This window comes from Sciurus vulgaris (assembly GCF_902686455.1).
Source record: "Sciurus vulgaris genome assembly, chromosome: 2".
Classification (NCBI taxonomy): Eukaryota; Metazoa; Chordata; class Mammalia; order Rodentia; family Sciuridae; genus Sciurus; species Sciurus vulgaris.
In genome coordinates, this window is record NC_136462.1 from 85,587,097 (window position 1) to 85,607,905 (window position 20,809).

The window sequence follows — 20,809 nt, forward strand, 5'->3', positions numbered from 1 at the left end:
TTCCTCTAATATGATTCACCACAGAGAGTGAGTGTTTTTTTTTTTCCCCTATGCATTGGCATATTATCATATTCCTTTTAAAGTTTTGATCAGCTTCCAAAATTTTATCCTTACAGCTTGCAATGTCACAAAGTATCTCTGAGAGTTTTTTCTTTTTTTTTAATGTGCAGTTGTTTGCTGGCCTCACTTCCTCTGGGACATCTTCATCCTTTTTGTCAAAACCACTTCCTTCATGTATGTTGATAAGTTCACCTTCACAAAGTTCCTCTAGTGGTATATTCTGAGTCTCTCTAATGTAGCCATGTGCACTGGACTTAATCTTTGTCCTCCCATCAAATTCATAGGTTGAAATCTTAGCTCCTAGTGTGACGGTATTAGGAGGCAGGGCCTCTTAGAGGTAATCGTGTTCTTATGGTAGAGCCCTTATGAATTGAATTAGTTCTCTTATAAAAGGGAACCCAGAGAACTCCCTCACCTTCTGTTATGGACTATCCAGCAAAACTCATGTGTTGAAAGCTTGATCTCCAATGCATCAAGGTTCAGAGGTGGGAATTTTAGGCAATGATTGGATCATAAGGGCTGTAAGATCATCAGAAGATTAATACATTTAGTGGATTAATAATTTGAATGGGACTGTCAGGTAGTAACTGTAGATAGACAGGTAGACTTGACTGGAGGAAGTGAGTAGGTAACTGGGAGTGTGCACTTGGGGACTAGATCTTCTCCAGCTTCTCCCTTCCCCCATCTCCTCCCACCTTTGATTTCTAGTTGCCCTGTGCTAAGTAGCCTTCTTTCTCTGTGTCCTTCTGACATGATGTTCTGCCTCATCTTGGTCCAGAGAAATGGAATAAGCCAATCACGGACTGGACTGAGAATTCTGAAACTGTGAGCCAGACTGGAGGACCCTCCCTAGCTTCATTGTGAATTCATTCCTGCATACTCTGCTGGCCATCTCCAATCTTTCTTTAAACAGGGTTAAGCATTCCTTCATCCCCCCAGTCCTTGAGCCTGGAGGAAATTTCCAGAGAGTCTTGCCCACTTGACTGGTTTACATTTGTTCACCTTGAAGACTCTAGATAATTTCTGACCTTGTAGACTTTGTCCAGAGACCAGACTAGTGGAGCCAGGGGGAAAGGGCAGGAGCAAAGGGTCATTTTGTAACAGTCTTAAACACTGGGTAGAGTCCTTTGGACTAAATTGGGTATGCAGTAGAGAGCCACTGAGATTTTTGATCAAATGACTAAAATGATCAAAGTTATATTTTAGAAAATTCAATCCCACAGTGGTACAAAAGCAGGTTGTGAAGAAGAGAGGTCTATTAGAAAATGATTGTATGAATCCAGCCTAGAATTAATGAGGGCCTGACCCATGGTTGTGGGGATGGGTAGGAAAAGAAGGGCAGAAAGAGGAAGCATGGTCCCAAATCCTACCACAGTCTTATTCCATAGTAGGTGCTCGTTAACTGCTGAGGTATCAGTCATATCCAGGACAATAACTAAATTTATAACTATTTCCAGTAGTAAAAGAATGCTTATTAGATAATCCCATCACTGTTCTCTATCTAACTAGGAGGACATATTTAGCTGGTGTGTTCTTGGCAACTTTACAGGACAGGGTTGCTGCCTTGAATACATCTGTATCCAATACAGACTGCAGGAGACCTTTTTATTTTCATTTCCTGGTATAGGGTTCTTGACACTTTCTCCCCAGCTCCCCTTACCCCAGCTCCTCCCATTCATTATTCAGAGTTTGCCTGAAGCATCGAGACTAGAGGGAGAAATCTTAGTATTAGATGCTGTGAGAACACCAAATTATGAAACTAAGAGGTGGTTGGTTGTGGTTAAGTTTTCTGTTACAGGATGCACTCCATTGCACTTTAGGTAGAAATGTCATGCTGAGCTGCTCTTCTAGAAACTCAGTGCTCACCTGCTGTCATTCCTCTCAGACAAATTCTAATGACCCCATAAAGAATAAAACAGGTGCAACCGAAAGCACTCAGGGATTTAATACTTAGACTCCCCTAGAAATTTTGCTGCCAAAGGAAAATCTTAAAGAAATGGGTCACAAGGTAAGGTAAGGTGAATATGTGGCCTAGCAAGCTGCTCAGCACAAGGCAAGTGAAGGGAAACTGTTTAATGAGAACAGGCTTGTGTGGATCAGATGCCAAGCATTTGGAAGACTCAGAGGGTCTGCATGACATTGCATGGAGTGACATTATCTGGTTGGAGAGTTTTAGTAATGAAAATGTAAATGTTGCTACTGCAGAAACCCTGGAGACTCTACAGAACCAGCAGTTGTGAGTCCTTATATGAGCCAGGCCTCCAGACCTCAGGCTGTTACAAGGCATGTTAAATTGGAAGCAAGTGAGGGTGTGTGTGTGTTGGGGGGCGGGGGCATGTGATTTGTGTTAAGTGCAAATCTTCAGAGCACTTGGTAATATCATGGCATTGGGAAGGCACATAGATGTTTAGTAAACATTGTTGATTGTCGCAGTGACAAGACAGGCTGTCAAGCCTTGCCTTAGAACTACTTCTATACATAAAGTCCCTGCTGTTACTGTGGGTTGTCAAGAGCTAGAATAGATTCTTGGTTAAAATATTTCTATATGTTTAGAAATATTTTAGACATCTAGGTAACTAACTGGTTGTTTTATGCTTTAATTTCCTTGCCTTTATACATTATTTTTTTTAGTTACAAAATTCCCTTTCAAAAGGTCTTGAGTCCTAGCTACTCACCATCTTTGAATTTCTGAGGCTCTGTGGTGACAGGATATAGATAAGGAAAAGTCTTTAAGATAAATAATTAGCATTTAAGCTTGACATCTTAGTTTCCCAGTGAAGCCCCCTCCACCACACCTCATTCTGGATTATAATAACTAACCTAATCCACATGAATAATGGTAAAAATTGCTAGCATTGTTGTCATTTCATCTACAAAGGAAGTGGAAATCAGTGAATTTAAGAACTTGCTTGAGTCATCTGGTTACCAAGTGATGCAGCCCTGATCCTCTGACTTCAAATCCTTGCTTTTTCAACTTAGGTATCGCATTATGGGGATGAATTGTTTATCCTTTTTCATTTTTAAAATTTTATTACTTTGGAAGATTCAGGTTAATTTTGTCTCTGGTAGTGTACATATTTTTTCTCACAATGGAATTTTAAACTTCTTCAGAGCAGGAGCAATTCTTTATATTTCTTTAAATCTCTCATAGCAAATGATATCTTGCTTATAAGAGTTTAGCCAAGATTTTTAGTTGGCTCTGTCTCTTCTGGTTCCTTTATTCCTTCTATATTTACCTTTTTAGTCAATCAGTACTCACTTATTGGGTGACTGTCACTCTCTTTTTATCACAAATCTATTAAATTCTGGTCTATGAGACTTAGTTTGAAAGTGGTCTGAGGATAAAAAGAATTGTCTTCCTAGGCATTTGAACACTACACATACATTTAATACAAATGCATGCGTAGCCTTGCCAACCATTTCCTTTTTGTGGGCATGGTTCCTTCAATACAGCACAGTAGAAAAGTGACAAAAGTAAGTGAGGAAGAATCACACAGCCTGGCTAATGATGGATTTTTCTTATAAAAATAGAAAAACAAACCTGAGGTTACTAAATCATATTTTGTCTATGTCAGCATTTTCTCTTGAGTCCAGAAGCTGGTCTTTGGGCAGTGTGATGAATTTTGGCTGCTTTGTAACTGTGAACCCCATGGCTTGCTGACTCCTTATGTGCAGAGCAGTCAAATAGAGTGTGGAATGTCTCTGTACATACTTTGACTAGCCATTCTTTCCCACAGTATCTCATTTATAAAATGGAAAAATACTAACACAGCTCACAGGATTGTTTCATAGCCTGCTTTAAAAGTAAAAAATAAAAAAGAGTGTGATTTTATCCTTCCTTATGGCTGACTAAAACTCCATTGTGTATATATACACCACATTTTCTTTATCCATTCATCTGTTTAAGGGCATGTAGTCTGGTTCCATAATGTGGCTATTGTGTGGCACTGCTGTAAACAGCAGAATGCATGCATCATTATAGTTTTCTGATTTCAATTCTTTTGGATAAATACCAGTTAATGGAATGGCTGGGTCATATATGGTGGTTCATTCCTAATTTTTGAGGAATCTTCATACTGATTCCCATAGTGGTTGTACTAGTTTGCAGTTCTACCTACAATGTATAAGTTTTCCTTTCTCCCCACATCCTTGTCAGCTTTTCTTATTATTTATATTCTTGATGGATGCTATTATAACTAGGTTGAGATGAAATCTTTGTGTAGTTTTGATTTGCATTTCTCTGATTGCTATGTCATTTACTGGTAAATGGATGGAACTGGAGAATATCATATCAAGAGAAATAAACTGGAGTCAGAAAGTCAAGGGTCAAATGTTTTTTTCTCATGTGGAAGCTAGAGAGAAAAAGGAAATTTTTTAAAAAGAGTAATCTCATGAAAATGGAAGGTAGATCAGTAGAGTAGAGGTAGGGTAGCAAGGGCGAGAAAAGAAGGCAGGAAAAGGTGAACAACGGGGGAATAAAATCGACCAAATGATACTATACTCCATACTATACTCCAGTTAATTCCACTTTCATGTATAATTATATAATGCACCAATGGGAAAAAATCATATATGTTTAAATAAATAGAAAGATGACCAGAAAAGTAGAAGAAGAGGGTCAAGGGGAGGGAGTAAGGGAGGGAAAAAGGAATCAAGTAAATTATTTATTTTGCTATGTTCATATATGAATATATCACAATGAACCCCACTATTATATACAATTATAAGGCACTAATAAAACAAAAAATTAAGACAAAAGAGCTTGAAACCTTAGCAAAGCTAGATGGCACACATTAATTAAGTCATGGCAGAGAAATAGCACTTTACATGCTTACCATGCCCTGTGTGCTTCAGGTTTCAGCTTCTGATGCTCGTTTTCTATTGATTTTTATTCCTCCATCCTATTTACAAATGGCATGAATTTATTTGCTTACATTTTATACCTGTAGTTTGGCAAAACTAGAAAAACAACTTATTGAGTATATCTTCCCCCCTCTTTCTTTTGATTTGTACTTTTTCATCATTACTCTTCATATTTAGGCATTTACAAATAGCCAATAATTTTTTTTCTAGACTGAAGGTCAGCAGATAGGTCTCAATTATTCTTGACATGTGAATTTAGTACAAATTTTCAAAAGCAATAGAGAGCTGTGTTTAATATGAATGGTGTCTAAATCAGAGTAGAGACAACTTTGAAATCACTTACTTTAAAAGTAACGTGTTATGGCAATACCTCTTCCAATATAATCTAATAGGTAGATAGCATCGTTTTTGTTAGGAGAGTCTGCTGGGCTTTTGAACCATGTAGGCTTTTATTCAATTATACAGTTAAATTCCCATTTTCAGCTTTATCATTTGCCTAAATGGCTTCACTATAACTAAACATATGTTAACCTGTGATGGAGAACAAGTACCACTTCATGCTATATATTTTTTTTTTTTTGAGAGAATCAATGTTTAGAAATTGTGTCTCCTTTCCTGGAAAGGTTTAAGGATAGCAGCAAGATATCCTAGAACACTGTATACTATTTGAAAAATAAGTCAGTTTAGTATTGGTAGAACTTATTTTTTAATTTTCTTTTGTTTAGAGTAAAAATCATACTTTGACCTACTTTGATGAGATATTGTTTTGGAGGACCTCCTGGTGCTTCAAAGCATCACTAATAAGAGATTTGTTATTGCTCATCCACTTTACAGGAGAGGAAAGAGACAGAATTCATAGATTAGGAAGTCACGTGACCAAAAGAGTTGTTTAAATTCCAGCATTCATAATCAGGTATGAAAACATATATCCTGTCTTTCTCTATATGTTTACCTATGTAATATTGTTTTTTTTTTTTAAATTCAGCAAGTCTATTCTTAAAAATGACTGAGACACCAGGATGAGTAAAATAATTTCCTATCTCTTCAGGGAAATGATATTGCAGATTGAAGATTTGGCTCCTTCCACTTCAAGAAGGCAAATAAATTAATTACATGTTGTAGAATGCTGGGGTCCTTGCTGACAGTCTCATTCTAATGGGAAATTAAGTACTATGTGGAGGAAAGAAGTAGGATGAAGGATCTTCTGGATGAAGGAGATGGAAATGAAGAGAGGGGTCTTGAGAAGGCTAGGGAGGATTGGGGGTAGAGCATGTGGACACGTCTTCCATCCCTAAATGTTATTTATTAGTCAGCCTCTGATCAAAAGGTACTGTGGTCTAGGAGTCTAGGAGAAGAACTACTCTGAGGCTAAACACTCAAGTGCCTAGAGTCTGTACATACCAGAGAACTAGAACCTGTTCTAGAATGGAGACCCAGGGAGGATCCATCCTGCCAGCATATTGTCCTGTCATCACAGAAATGTAATCAGTGCCTTTTGGGATAAATCTATGCTTGGCATACCTTTGGACCCTGGAAGGATATGCTTATTTGCACACCAGGAGACTTCAAATCCCTAATAAAACCAGTGGAAGGAAAAAGCTTTTGTCCTTGTACTTACTGCTAGGCTCAAGCAGTTCAAACCATCACAGTTAGGGTGAGCAAGATGTGAAAATCCTTGGTCACATTTCTTAATTAATAATATAGGAATGATGTAAATGAATTTTCTGATATATTTTCATAGTAATGTAATAATTTTCCTTTGTTTTCCTTTATTTGGCTATGTATTAAATGATTGAAATTCAGTTTTGTTCACAGAAATCATGCTAATTTTGATATTCTTTCTTCTCATTTTTATATTAGATTGTCCTTGGAACTAATCAATAATTCAATTCTTATAATCATCTATGTCAAGTAGATCATTGGCTATAATATTCTATTCTATCTTAGAAGTTAACCCATGGTTGTTTTATTTTCTTCAAGGATGTTAAGAACAATTTATATAAAAAATAATATTTTTGTTGTCTTTACCTACTTTGAATTATATTCTTAATCTTTGCCATGCTTTTTAGATAACAAATTTAGAATTACATTAAGGAATATCAGTAGAAGAATGAAGATGAATTGAAAAGCTACCATTGTTATAAAGGTAAAATATCACTGAAAAACGATTTCAATTTCCTAGTTTATTTATTTTCTTTTTACAAGAAAATAAAATCTTCAAATCAATTAGAAAACATTCTAAAATTCATTTCATTTCAAGAAATACTCCTACATTAACTTTCTTCTCCAACTCTACTTCCACAGGCCCCCCTGTTAGTGATTAACTAACATACAGCTGCTGAGGACATCAGGAAACTGTACCCCTCCTTTCTATCCTGAATTCCCCTGGTGCTACAGATTGCACAGAGGGACTGTGAAAGGGGAATGGAAGAGCAAAAACCTACAGCATCATCATCTTTCAATTAAATGCAGTGTAAAACCCTTATCAATCCACACATTCTTCCTTATGTTATATTTAGGGCTGGAAATTCCTTGACAAAACTGTTTTTGGCTTATTTAGAAAACTGGCATAAAAAATGAAGAGCTAAATGTTCATCATCCTTCATGGGCTGTTATTTGCTTCTTATAGTGCTGCTATCTAATCAAGGCAGGATATCTGCTAAAGAGATATTTGTTTCTGTTAATAGATTGACCTTTCCTTGAATTGCTCCTCTAAGGAGAAATACCAGACCTGAAGCAGACTCAAATGTGTTGCCAGAAAATTAGGTCTGACTCAGGGTGATTAAATGCATCCAATTCAAATTTATTGTCCTATCTCCAGGTCTATCTTCCTTTAACTCTTCCTTCCCTACCACAGGCCAAAAGAAAAAAAAAAAAAAAGTAGTTTTAATTTCTCGCTTTTCTTCTTCTTCAAATTTAGTCCATCAGCAAGTTGAAATCGTATTACAAATCCATTCACTTCTCCTTTATCACCAATACCACCATCCTACCCCAAGCCAAAACCTTCTCTCACTTTCGTTTCTGAATTGGCCTCCTAATCCCTCCTCTTACTTTTCCTCTTGCTCTTCAATCTATTCTTCACATGAAAACACTCAGCATGTTTTTTTTCGTCCCCTTGCCCAGAATTCCCCAAGTTTCCTACTGAATTTGGCATAAAAATCCCAACTTACTGTGGCCAAAAGGTCCATGAATGATTTGACTTCTGCATACCTCTCCAACCCTTTCAATTTTATTGAGTGTCTGCTATGTGCTAGGCACTGTTCTAAGTGATAGAAACTCAGTGATCAAGATATATTCTCCCTCAAAAAAGTTTATATTTCAGGAGACAGAGACATACCACAAACAGAGAGTAAAAAGAGTAAATGTACTAGAGTGAGTCCCATTTGGACTGAACCATGAAGAAAGGCTTCATTTAAAAGGTGGCATTCAAGTGAAAATCTGAAAGACAAGATGAACCCCACCATGTGAATATCAGAAGGAAATGCAAAAGGAACTATCGAAGTATTTTATGTAGACCTATTTTGCATTTTTGAGAGATGACTCTGGCTGCTATGAAGAGAATATGGTTGAAGAAGGCAGAGTGGAAACATGAAGTCCAGTGAGGAAGCCAGAGCAGTGGTCCAGATGAGATGATCATAAGTTGGTCTAGGATGGCAAATAGAAAGGGTATATGGATTCAGAGTAAGCATCCAAGTCAACAGGATGTGCTGATTGGTGAGATGTGGGGTGTGAGGACCAATAGAAAGTGAACTCATATCCTTTTGGCTTGGATGATGAGTGGGGTGATATGGAAGAATGAGATGGAGAAAAGGAGAGGGTGAGGGTAAAAACAAAGAGCTTTCATTTGTGCCCACATACCTGTTTCTGGTGTGTACACACTTTGGTTTAGCCAGCTTTAGGTCCTTTGCACATGGCATTTCCTTTCAACTAGCATATCCCTCTTATGTGTAAACATGATAATTCCTCATCCTTCAGAACCCCATTGAAATGCCACCTATTCAGAGATATCTTCTGACCACTTGCCCAAATCCCATTATTCTCTATTCAGCTAATTTTTAATTATTTTATTTGCAGATGTTAAAATTTTTTACTCGATTTTCCCACTACTGTAAAACCCCTTGAGGGCAGAAATACCTGCATTTTGCTTACCACCAAATTCGACCCACCTAGCAGAGAATGGTATATAATTTGGACTCAATCAATACTTTTTGAATTGCACTCTGTAAATCATTATTATGTAGACTGCACTATGTTGATCATTGTGTGAGCTTATTAATTGCATGTACATACCAATGAATTGTTTAATTCCAATTGAATAGGTTTAAGACAGATAAAATTTTATGTGTCTCCATTGTTTTGTACACTGAGGAAGTTTTTGACAAGTAGACTATTGATTTCTTAGGAAATAGATTGCCTTTCCACAATCTTTGAATGCCCACTGACCAACTCAGAATGACCAGACTGAGACTTACTTTTCTAAGCCTCAGTATCATAATCTGTAAAACAGATATAAATATAGCCTCTGCTTTAAAAAGTTTTCATAACAGAAGGAATAACTTACATAAAGCATATATCACGTTTCCTAGTAAATTGTAAATACTTAATTAATATGACTGTTATTATTATTAATACTCATTGTTGAAAGAACAGGACATTAGTGATACCTAAGGACCTTATATATGAGCAAACATGCTGTGATGCATACTTAACTGACCATAAGTAAAAATTATTATGTCAATATTCCAAATCTGCATTCTAAACAGTATTTTACAAGGCAATTTCAGAACTGGCATTTAACTTCATGATCTTTGCTATGATTTGAGTAGATTTAATTAAAGGCCAGTTTTCTTAAGCTTCATACTTAAAAAGGCTTTAATGGAATTAGCCTTCCAGAAATTATAAAAATGTAAAAGTGAAAAACATTTGACTCTTTAGATATGTACAAGCAATAGTAAACAATCAGATCTACTAAATAGATTAAAAGTAGCATTCAACATTTGTTAAATATCCTTTTACTTTCACTATGAAAAGCATATCAGAATTCTACATAGCAGGTTCCTATTATAAGTCATTTATTTTTCCTCACTAAATGTGTATAGTTTTGATGTTATGGTGTCATCATGAATTAAGGTGTCAATATGCTTAAGGACCCTCACTACAGAACCATTTTTATATTTAAAAGGTTTCTGCAATTTTAAAATAAGGCAGGGCTACACAATATCATAGCATGCTTCATGAGAAAAAGATGCTAAATTTCCTTGACCTACTTTCATCTTCATGTTTAGGAAACAGTGCCTAAGAAGTAAACAAAGTAGTTGTGCCTCATGCAGGAGATGATTATTGTTTGAATTTATGATTCATGCCTTGAGCAAAATTTTGTTTGTGGCCTCATTTGCAACCATAATTTACAACTTTACCAGGGATATGCTGTGTATTTGGAAGGTAATATATCAGACTTGCTTTGTACTGGAACAGTTTTCTAGCTCTGGGTATAGTATTTTCTGTGTTTCTGTTAGCTATAAAATTTCTAGGCATAACATTTATTGTAGCAAATATGGAAATTTTTTAAAAATTGTATTCCCCTTAGGAATGTCTTATCGTATTTATATTCTTATTATGGCTAAATCCGACTAGTGTTTAAAGGAGTTGTTAATCCTGCAAATATCTGGTTGCAAACGTAGGAAGATTTAACCTTTGTGGATTTTTTAAAAAATAAAGATTGCATCATTTTTGCATTTTGTGTACTTCTCATCCGAGAAGCTAATAAACAATATGTGACTCAGATACAATGTTTGTGTGTGCACTTAAAAATTCAGAATTTTTTCTATTGCAAGTAATAAGTAGACTGTAATACTGTAAAATGAGTTTTGCCTATTTTCTTTGATCTAAGAGTTAGTGAAGAATTTTCTATAGCATTCCTCAAAAGTTCTGTTGTCCATTTTAATTTCAATTGTCTTAAGCAATACACCTGGAATAGAGGGAATTTTATAAATAAGCAAAGTAATCTATTCCAAGTTGCAGAACTGCTCAACTTAATGCAATATTTTTCTCTAGCACTGATTTATTTCTTTGTATCTTCCTATTTTATAATTTGTATTAGGATGCCTTTTTGTAAAAGGAGTAATGCTTATTCCACCAACTAAATTAAAATTCCATTAATTTTGAAAAATTTCAGGTAGCTTGATTTTTAAAATAGCAATTTTATCAATTAGAAAGAATATCAACCTTAACATATAATTTTAAATTACTAAAATTACAATTCTGCATTTGATTATATAAGTTTAAAGCACAGTTAAAAATAGAAAGTATTTCCGTCTTTCCTGTCTTCTGATAAAATTAGTGAGAAGGAAGTTAAAAACCTGAAGGAAGTTTAAAACTTTAGGAAAAAGCCTAATAATGAACATTATAGCTTCACATGCTTGATGGTACATGTGCTTACATCATGAAAAATAGATCAACCTAGAGTCAGACTCCTCCAGAAGTTTTTCCCTCATCAAGTTCTTAGAGTTTTTCTTGACATAAAGGTAAGTAGACTGGATAGTCTACTGAGGAAGAAAGCAATCACTTTTATTGACAGGTGCAGTAGGGAGGGAGAAGTAGGGTAATGCCTTTAGTCACGATGCTGGGACTTCAAACAGAATTCAAATTCTGTTTAGTAGTATGTAGGCTCAAGAATCATTTCAGCACTATTACATATTTCTTTTCTTCCTCCAGTAATTATTCATTCAGCTATTATAACTAACCACAGTCATTTTCTTAGAACAAAGGAGAGCATGGCAACAATAGCTTTAAAAATGACGAAGTTTAAATGCCCAAGGTCAGAGTGTAACATTTTGATTTCCATAAGTATTTCAAATGCTACAGGCTTTATGTAATAATTTTAATGTGAAAAATATGCAGGCCACGCTTCACTGCTCTTTGCATATACTGCAAAGAGGGAAAAAAAACCTTAAAAATTGCTTAGCTTTAATTGAGCAAAAGGATTCACATGTGATCTGAACTTGTGGCTCATAATTCCTCTAGACAGCTCCGGTTGCCGTGTGATGATCCTAATTAAATTATGTAACGGCACTGAACTAGCTAAGCTAAAGGGCCTGTTCTTTCAGATCACCTGGTGGCTTAACTCTTTGCAGGATTCTGGGTTTGGGGCTTTGGTCTTCTACCACGATCTTGTTTTTCATTGTTAAGGTTAGGAAAATCCCATTATTGATGGAATCCGCTTTGAAAGCTTCAGCCTGAAGGTGGCAGCATTGTAAGGTTTTGGAAGTCGGGAGTTCTGAGGACTTGCTATAGCTGTCTCGCCCCCACGCCTCACCCCCACCCCCACCCCCACCTCATCAGGCCGAGCTAACATCATTACACACTCATGTCAGGTAAAACTAAAGTGGGGAGAAATGTCATAGCCAAAAAATTAGGCTTTGTTCACTTTGGTCTGTGTTTCATTATATTTCTGATAATATGGTACATTTGTAATTCTGACTTGAGATTCAGCTAAGGAAGGCTTCTCGGTAGGCAGGCGTTAACCCATTGCAAACCTGCTACTTCAAGATAGGCTTTTTACCAAGTATAGGAAGGGAAAGTACATTTTGGGTGAACAGTTAATTTAACTTAATCTCTCTCATTTTAATCACTTGGGAACAAGTTATAAGGCTTGAGAGTCCATGTCAAATCACTTCCTGAGTTCCCCACAGCAACTCTGCTCTTACAAAGGTTTCCCTCCCCTCCCTTCCTTCCTTCCATCTTTCCATCCTTCTGTTTCTGTGCATGGTCAGCTGTTTAGTTATTACATGAGTACTTTTTTGCTTTGGCCAGGGTAGAAAAGAAACAAAGATGTACAAAAGTTGATATATCTGATTTAAAAGTCACTATTTATTTGGCTTATGATAGTACTAATATCGTTTAAGATTATACCAATAAAATACATGCATATACAGTAGTTCTTCCTTATCTGAGTGGGATATGTTCCAACACCTCCGCATGGGTGCCTGAAACCACAGACAGTACTGAACCCTATATATTATGTTTTTTCCTATGCATACAAACCTGTGATAAAGTTTAATTTATAAATTAGGCACGATAAGAGATTAATGACAGTAACTAATAATGAAATAGAACAATTACAATAATGCACTGTAATAAAAGTTATTTAAAGTTTATGAATTGTTTACTTTTGAAAATTTTCCATTTGTGTTTTCTAACCATGGTGGAATGCTGGCAACTGAAACCCAGGAAAACACAACTGTAGATAAGGAGGAATAATGTACACAGATCCTAGCATGGATTTTATTGACTGTGATGTTTTTCATAAGATACACAGAGAGCTTGCAGTTTTGTCTTACCCGTTTCTCCTCTCTGAAAGATAAGCTCGAGAAACTTGCCCAGGTGTTAATGGAAACAGTGTAGGGCAAGTACATTAGTTTTAGGCCTTCCTTGTATGATGTCTTTCGTTAACTGAATCCTTAGGGAAAATTGTTTCTGAGGTCAAGATTGACAAAATTGTTTAAGTATTATTGAAAATATAAAACAAAATTGTTTCCTCAATAAATATAATTAGCTATATATATTGCAGTTTCAAGAGCAAGCACTGATGTTGGGACCAGCTCTTTAAATAAAATAGGACCTCTGTGGTCTCTGGAGGGAACATGCATAAAGCAAAGTAAATGATTTTCTGTCAACACTAAGTAGACAGGTGCTTACATTGAACAGCATTCTAATATGTCTCTGAATATTTATGTCTTCTTTTTCAAATGCATTGCCCATGAATGTCACAGCTGTCAAACGTCTGTACACAAGAAGATAAAAAATGAAATTAATAAAAGGCAGATCAACATTTCGTTTGTTTGGAATACTTCCCCCCTGCTTCTTTCTTTTTTCTTTGCTTTTCTCTTCTTTTCTTCCCTTTTTAAATTTTAGCTCAGTTATGTTTTAGGATTTGGGCACATCTGCATTTTCTAAAAGGCCAAGGGAAATGTGAGTTGACTAGTTGTGTTTGGGGCTGGCACCAGGGCTTGTCTCAGTATTTAAACACCAAAATAATCAATGGAATTAATGACCAAGAGAACCGAGGTCTGAGGATTTTTCTAGCCATTTCCGCTGTCCATGTGCTTGGTTTGCCTGGGTGCCACAAACGAGATTCTGACAGGTTGTCACTGAAACTCAAGTTTGTGAGGTGAGAGGCTCTTAAATCTTTCTGCTTCTGTAGTGCAGTTTTAACTTAACAGAGTTAGTGCCAAAACAAGCCATCATGTGCCCTCAGAGTTACAGGGGAACTGGGTTTTCAGAGCCACGATGACTAAATAGAATTGGTGGTAGATCAAAGCAATGGAAAAAAGGGCCATTTAGTTGACAGATCCCTGTCTCTGCTTCTCCTGGTTGCTAAAAGGAGTATGTGTTGGGATGAACTTGGTGGTCATTGGATGAACGTTTATTCATGAGAAGCAACAAAATTTGAGGTGTCTGATTATTATTTATTACTAAGTAGCCATCAGCAAATATACTCTTTACTCACACCTCTTCCTCCCAGCTACTTCCACATCCACCCTGAAGTATCTGGATGAACCATCTGTTACAAAGAAAGAACACAATTTACATACTGAACTAGGAATTTAAGCTCAGTGACTCTTTGCACTTGTTTTGCCCTTAATGAGAATTGTTATAAATAAAAACTCTCTAAATTGTCAAATAGCTGTTGTAAAAGTCTCAGTTTAGAAAGACTTACAAATTAGTGTCCAAATTTTAGTGATGTAATTGACTTTTATTGATAATCAGAGATATGAAGCAGATGTAATGAATATTGGTTTAATTAATATTTGATTTGGAGAATATGCTGGTTGCTCTGATTGTGTTGTTTATGAAAGTAAAAACAAGAAACCCATGTAGATTCAGTTCTGATTTAAAGTGGTTCACTGAACATTTTTTCTTTAAAGAAGATTTCAGTTCACTTGGCAGCAGTCTGATTAAATAAATATTTGAGTATATTTATATTAGAAGTTCTAAAAAGTAGTTTGTTACATGGTTCAGTTCAAGTTAACATGGTTGGCAGCACAGTGCAATTGATAACGAATCACTTCAATAAAATACCAAGCTATTTTAACTCAGTAATTTAATCTTTTATCAGTAAAATTCAGGGGTGACCATATTGACATAGATTGTAAGGATTTTTCAGAGGTTGCTGTTCATGCTGTGGCTGAAGCCTAGAATCTCTCTCCATCAGCCCATTGAAACTCTACTCCTTCATTAAGATCCAACACAAACATAGCTTTTTCCAAGTCCTCCTTGATTTTCCTTGGACAAAAGTATTTTTTCTCTCCTTTCTTTTTACTTAAGACTTTATATACATTTTGATTACTATATTCTGCTTCAGGTTTTAAATGGTCGTTGATGTGTTTCTTTCTTCCAGTGTATCAGACTTGTTGAGAGCAAGGGCTTTCTCCATGTTATCGGGATTCTAGTACTCTCATTTGCAGATTATTTTTAAATGTTGTGGTTTTCACTGTTGATTGTATTTTTGTTATTGCTGCTTATTTTTTGTTTTGTTTGTCAGTTGGCTTTGATTGTCAGTTGGTTTTAGTTGGAGAGGGTCATTTGGAAGGAAAAAAATGTCGTTATAAAATATAAACTAAAAGTTTACTATTGAAAACCTTGTAGGGCATTTCATAACATATACATAGCCTATCTACAAAATATGCAGCCATTACCAGTGGTTCACTCTGAAGTTCACATTTCAAATAGATTGCATCTGTTTCTAATCAAGTAACTGAATGATTAGCAGGAGAAAACATATGATTAGAAAGCATGCAACCCTTGCTGATATGTATTATTTTTAAAGTTCTCCAATGCTAAGGTCAATAAAGAAGTAGTACATGTAGCAAGAAGAGCTAGATTAGAGGAAGAGTTTAAGCTGTCAACTCTTTTGTGAGCTCTTATAAAAACGGAACCATTGGGTTGAGGAATTTGGAGCTGACATGCAAACTAAGGGATGTGAAAATAAATGAAAAGAATGATGACAAGAAAACTTATGAGAGTTGTAGTTGAAGAAAATAAAGAAAAAAGTTTATTAAGTTGAAAGTTAATGAGCAGATGACTTCATTCCTTTTTATGGAACCATACTTTTTACTCCAAGAAAGCTAGTGAGAATAATGGGGGAAAGACCCCAAATTCGATAAAAGAAAATAAACAAGGGTTATTACAAATATGAAATTTTGGAGCACTCTCAGTTTACTTTCATTACTAATGGGAAAGAAAACAATGACTTTCTTGAGGTATTGAGGTAATATATCATCCTAAGATCATACTTATCTCTTACATTAATATAACAAACTGAACTACAGCTCTTTTTGAACAGTTTTTACACCATTGAGCTTGAAGTTCACAGAAGGAAAGAACAAAAAGCTCTGTTCTTTAGTGATTCAAACCAGACACAACCTACTTCAAAACTGCATGCTATCCTTCGGTTAATTACTCTCCCTTTGAATTCTATCAGATGTCCCATTTTCTACAAGCTACAGACAGTCTGTGTCAGGAAAAAGCAAGTACAGTGACTTGCTTTATGAATTGACATGGTGTATTTTTCCAGAATTTATTGCAGAAATTGGCTATACTTTTCTGTGGACCATCCTTATCAATGTAGTCAAGGCTAATTGGCTTAATAGGACTTCATGTCTGACATATATTACTATCCTAAAATAAGGGAAATACGATTTGTATAAAGGTTCACTGTGTACACAGTGCCTTATAATAGTATTTTATTATTATTACTGTTATTATTATTATTGAATTGGGATGTGAAACCCAGGTGAGGCATAGATTTGCAAAAGAACTTAAAGCCAAACAGTCCTTGGGAAATTTAGGGGAATTTTGGAGGGCATAGAAGTTCCAAGAGTCATAGAATAGGGACCTTGAGACAATTTTAACTAAATGTAAAGGACATATTGGCCTTACCTGGTACCGGGCTTAATTTTTTATATAATATATTTTTTTTAACATTCTGTTTTTTTATAAACCTGCAGCTTCACTAATCTATAGTTGATAAACAATTCAAACAATTATAAATTATAGTAATAGTTTTCCTCAAGTTTACTTTTCCGATGAAAGTCAAAGAATTGATAACAAAAGTTTACATAAATTTTTAAAACAAAATTTAAGTTATGATTCTCTATTCTGCATTAAATGGTGCTCTTTTATAGAATTACAGTGCCTAATTAAAAAACTTTAATAACACAAATTTATTGATTGTTATTATTTCTATCCCAAATTGTTTCAATTGAAGCTTTTGCCAATTAAGCTCCATGTTCTTGTGCAGATACAATAGCTAGTTGTCTATTTCCTATCAAGATTTTCATAGGTTTGGAGACAAGGTCATATTAGTCCTCAGCTTCCATGCTCCAGCTCAAATAATTCCATGTTCCTCCTGCTTTTCCCATAGATCTTATTTTTCATAACTAGTCACAAAGTCTCTGAACCCATAAAAATATCACGAGCAGAGCCTTCTATATATTTATTTTCTCTTCTTTTCTTGGTGGTAGAAATAGTCTAAGGAATGCATCTTTAAAAGTCATGGTAAAACAGAGCAAGTAGTACTTTTACTTTTAAAGTTGTAGATTTTCTTCATAGTTTATCTTTTGCTCATGACATCCTATAAAACCTCTTTTCTAAAATCCAGACTCCAAATTTATGTCAATCAATTCACACCCTGGAAAACAGACCAGTTCACCACTCAGATCAATCTCTAAGCACATGAGAATCCAGGCAACAAGCACTTGTCTTTATAGAACAACTTAGTTTAAGCAATTAGCAATCAAGCCCTATACACATAAACACACTATAATTAACTGTTTAATAGTGGAAGCTTGCTTTTCAAATTTTTCCCTTTGAGTGTAGTCAAGGTGAATTACTGGGTTTTTCCATCACTAAATGCTGCAGCAGCCCAGTCTTTTGCAAGTCTCCCGTCTCCACATATTTTCCTATACCCACTATATTTGACAGTAAAACTGCCAAGCTCCATTATTTCCAACTGGCAGCAATTTAATACATAGTTGAGTCAGTTATTTAACTAAATAAATTGCTTAAAGTTAACTCTATTTGTAAGACCACAAGGTGTTTCTAAAATGTGCTGCCCTTTTATATCATAAACCTGGATTAGGTTTACAACCCCATTTCCCCTCAGCAGTTTATAAATCAAACAAAGAACATAGAACAATGCATAAAAAATCCCTGTGAAACCACCCTCAGAGTTTTTGTTAATGACAAAAGCATACTGGGAGCTGGATTGACTCTGAACAGTGGAGAATAAAAGTTTGGTTTAAAGTAACCAGACTTTGTAAGGGTTAGCCAAGCTCCTTTAAGAGTGATCAACTTTGAAATTAGAATGAGTCCAACATAATTTTCCTACGTACATATATGAAAACATCACAGTGAATCCCATCATTGTATACATCCACAAGACTGGGGTCCTATAAGAATAAAATATGTTCCATGCTTGTATAATTATATCAAAACTGATCCTACTGTCATGTGTAACTAAAAAGAACCAATAAAAAAAAAGAATTTTGTGAAGTCACAAACCATGCATTTGATGCTTTAAGTACAGGAATGGCAGGACATGCTAAATGACTTTGGGCATACTTCTGTCTCCTTTGCTCCTGCTCATTAACAAATAATCTGCCAAATGTTCTAAGAAATATGTAGGAGAATAAATGAATAAATATTGACTTCCTTATGTCTCTTCACAGGTGCCCATGAAATATAAAGGAAAAAATACACATACTCACAAGGCCCCAAAATGAGTGCCACATAATCTGGTCCAGCTGTAATATTTTCCTTTCCCAATAAATTGGGATAGGGTGTTTAGACAGATTAAATATGGTTACTAGTTCCACTGAAGATATGTTTAAAAGAGTAGAAGAAAACTGACAATTGGGCATTTTCTCTTTGAGTCTATGACTAACTCTCTTCTAAAAGAAGATAAATTAGTTTTTATGACTTACTTCAAGATTTGTGTTTAGATAGGAAAAATCCTGTAAATTGTTCTATCTGCAAAGAGTAAAAACCATAGATTAGAAACCCATTCCATATTTAAATGTATGTCATTTAGAATTTAGAGTTCTAATCATGATAATATTTGCAATTAGCAAATAAAATTCTGTTTAGAGCAGAGCTTGGTGTTTCTGGACTTACTATTTTTCTGAATGGATAAGGACTGCAGAGTTGATAGCCACAGCTAGCAGGTACTGTCAACTCTTTCATATTTGTGCTAATTGAAGAGACAATCTCCATGGCATTTGTAGTAGTCCCTGGGGGGACATGGTTATATTCATTTACATTTGGATATAAATATGTTATACTCTTGAGAGAATAAAAGGTGATGTCATCCTGACTCTACTCACCAGGGCCTAGAAATACCATTACTTTCTCCACTTGCCTGCCCTCCATCTCACTTCTTTCTTTGTTCCACTTCACGTGGGGGTAGACCAGTGTCTGGGAGACTGAGCTCAAGTTAAAAAAGAAATGCATAGTTTATTTTTGAAGTTCACGTTTAGGAACACACACACTTTCAAGGGATGAACATTTCTTGCAAAAAAAAAAAAAAATATGTAGATGCAGGGCAGATTCCTCAAGTAAAACTAAGGCTCCAGCTGTTATTTCCCAGGCTGTTGTAAATTTCTCTGTTATGTTGCAGTCCATGGCTGGTTATAAGTTATTTCTTAAATCAGAAGAGATAATAAAAATTCGTCAGAGAGATTAAGACAGAAGTACCACAGGTTTTTTCAATTTCAGGTTACATTGGTGAGAGTTGAAATATTTGGGGAAAAAAAATCACAAAGCCGAAAAACATCCACAGCTGATCAATGCTGTACATATTAAATACAAAGTTAGTTATTTACAGAACCATTTTTTTACTTATAAGAGGGCTAGAAAAATATTTATGATAATAAAAATTTTAAAACTAGGTAAATTAATAGTCCTGATTTTTCAGAATATTTATCAAACCACAAATAAACCAAATAGAGCAGTCTGAGGTATATCCTTTTTTAACCTACCTTGAGTCTTCATGGAGAGTTAAAGAAGTGCATAATTTTCAGAAATGAAAACTGGAAACAGTGCATAATCTGAAAAATTAATAAATGTTTTCTCCACAACAACAACAAAAAAGCTTAAGAGTAGTGTTCAAGACAAAAACCAAACAAACAAAAAAACGAAAGCAAGGCTAAACTAACAATTATACCCAACTCCATAAAATTGCTGACCTAATACAAGTTATCTCTACAAATTACCTCATTGTCTTGAGAGGACGATGCTTGCAAAGGAGAGAAATTGTCACAGAAATTAGTACATGTTAGAGATATTTGACTAAATTGGATATGTCATATGAAGAAATTCTGATATGCTTTGGATGCCAGAGTAGCTGGATCACAGTTCCATTTGTTAAGGTTTATTACACCTGAAATAAGCAATATTCATAAAGAGTAGACTGATCCCTAAGAAGATAGACATGAAAATTGTAACTAGGAGCCACCAGGAGGTGACAAAGTCTGGGACCTTGTCAAAGTTGTGCCTTTCTATGGTTTCCTTCCTCTGAATCACTTGTTGACTCTCCCCATTTAAGTCACCCTCCATCATCGCCTGTATTGTTCTGTGATTTTGTGTGTGTGTGTTTGCAATGATGCAGAATTCTCTGTCTTTGTAGTTTTTCAAGGTCATCGTCTGCCGCACAATATTTTCAAGTGTTTGTATTTATTTCTGTAAGTCAGTTCTTTAGTTCTGATTTGTTATTGCATTAATTCTTGCAGATAGGGGAACTTCAGAACTGTTAAAGTCGAACTTAGAACTGCTAACATCCTCTAATTTCTGCAAATGTGCCTACTATCATTGTCCTTAAATAAAACCT

General features: G+C 35.4%; 1 long non-coding RNA gene across 1 annotated transcript in view; it reads left to right on the forward strand.

The window, feature by feature from the left end:
* The window catches only part of LOC306654183, a 208,989-nt gene extending 201,920 nt beyond the window's left edge, over window positions 1–7,069 (forward strand). Inside the window, exons 2-3 of the long non-coding RNA XR_013761899.1 lie at window positions 5,758–5,836; window positions 6,993–7,069. This is a non-coding gene — a long non-coding RNA (uncharacterized lncRNA). The remainder of the gene's footprint in view (window positions 1–5,757; window positions 5,837–6,992) is intronic.
* The last annotated feature ends 13,740 nt before the right edge of the window (window positions 7,070–20,809 follow it).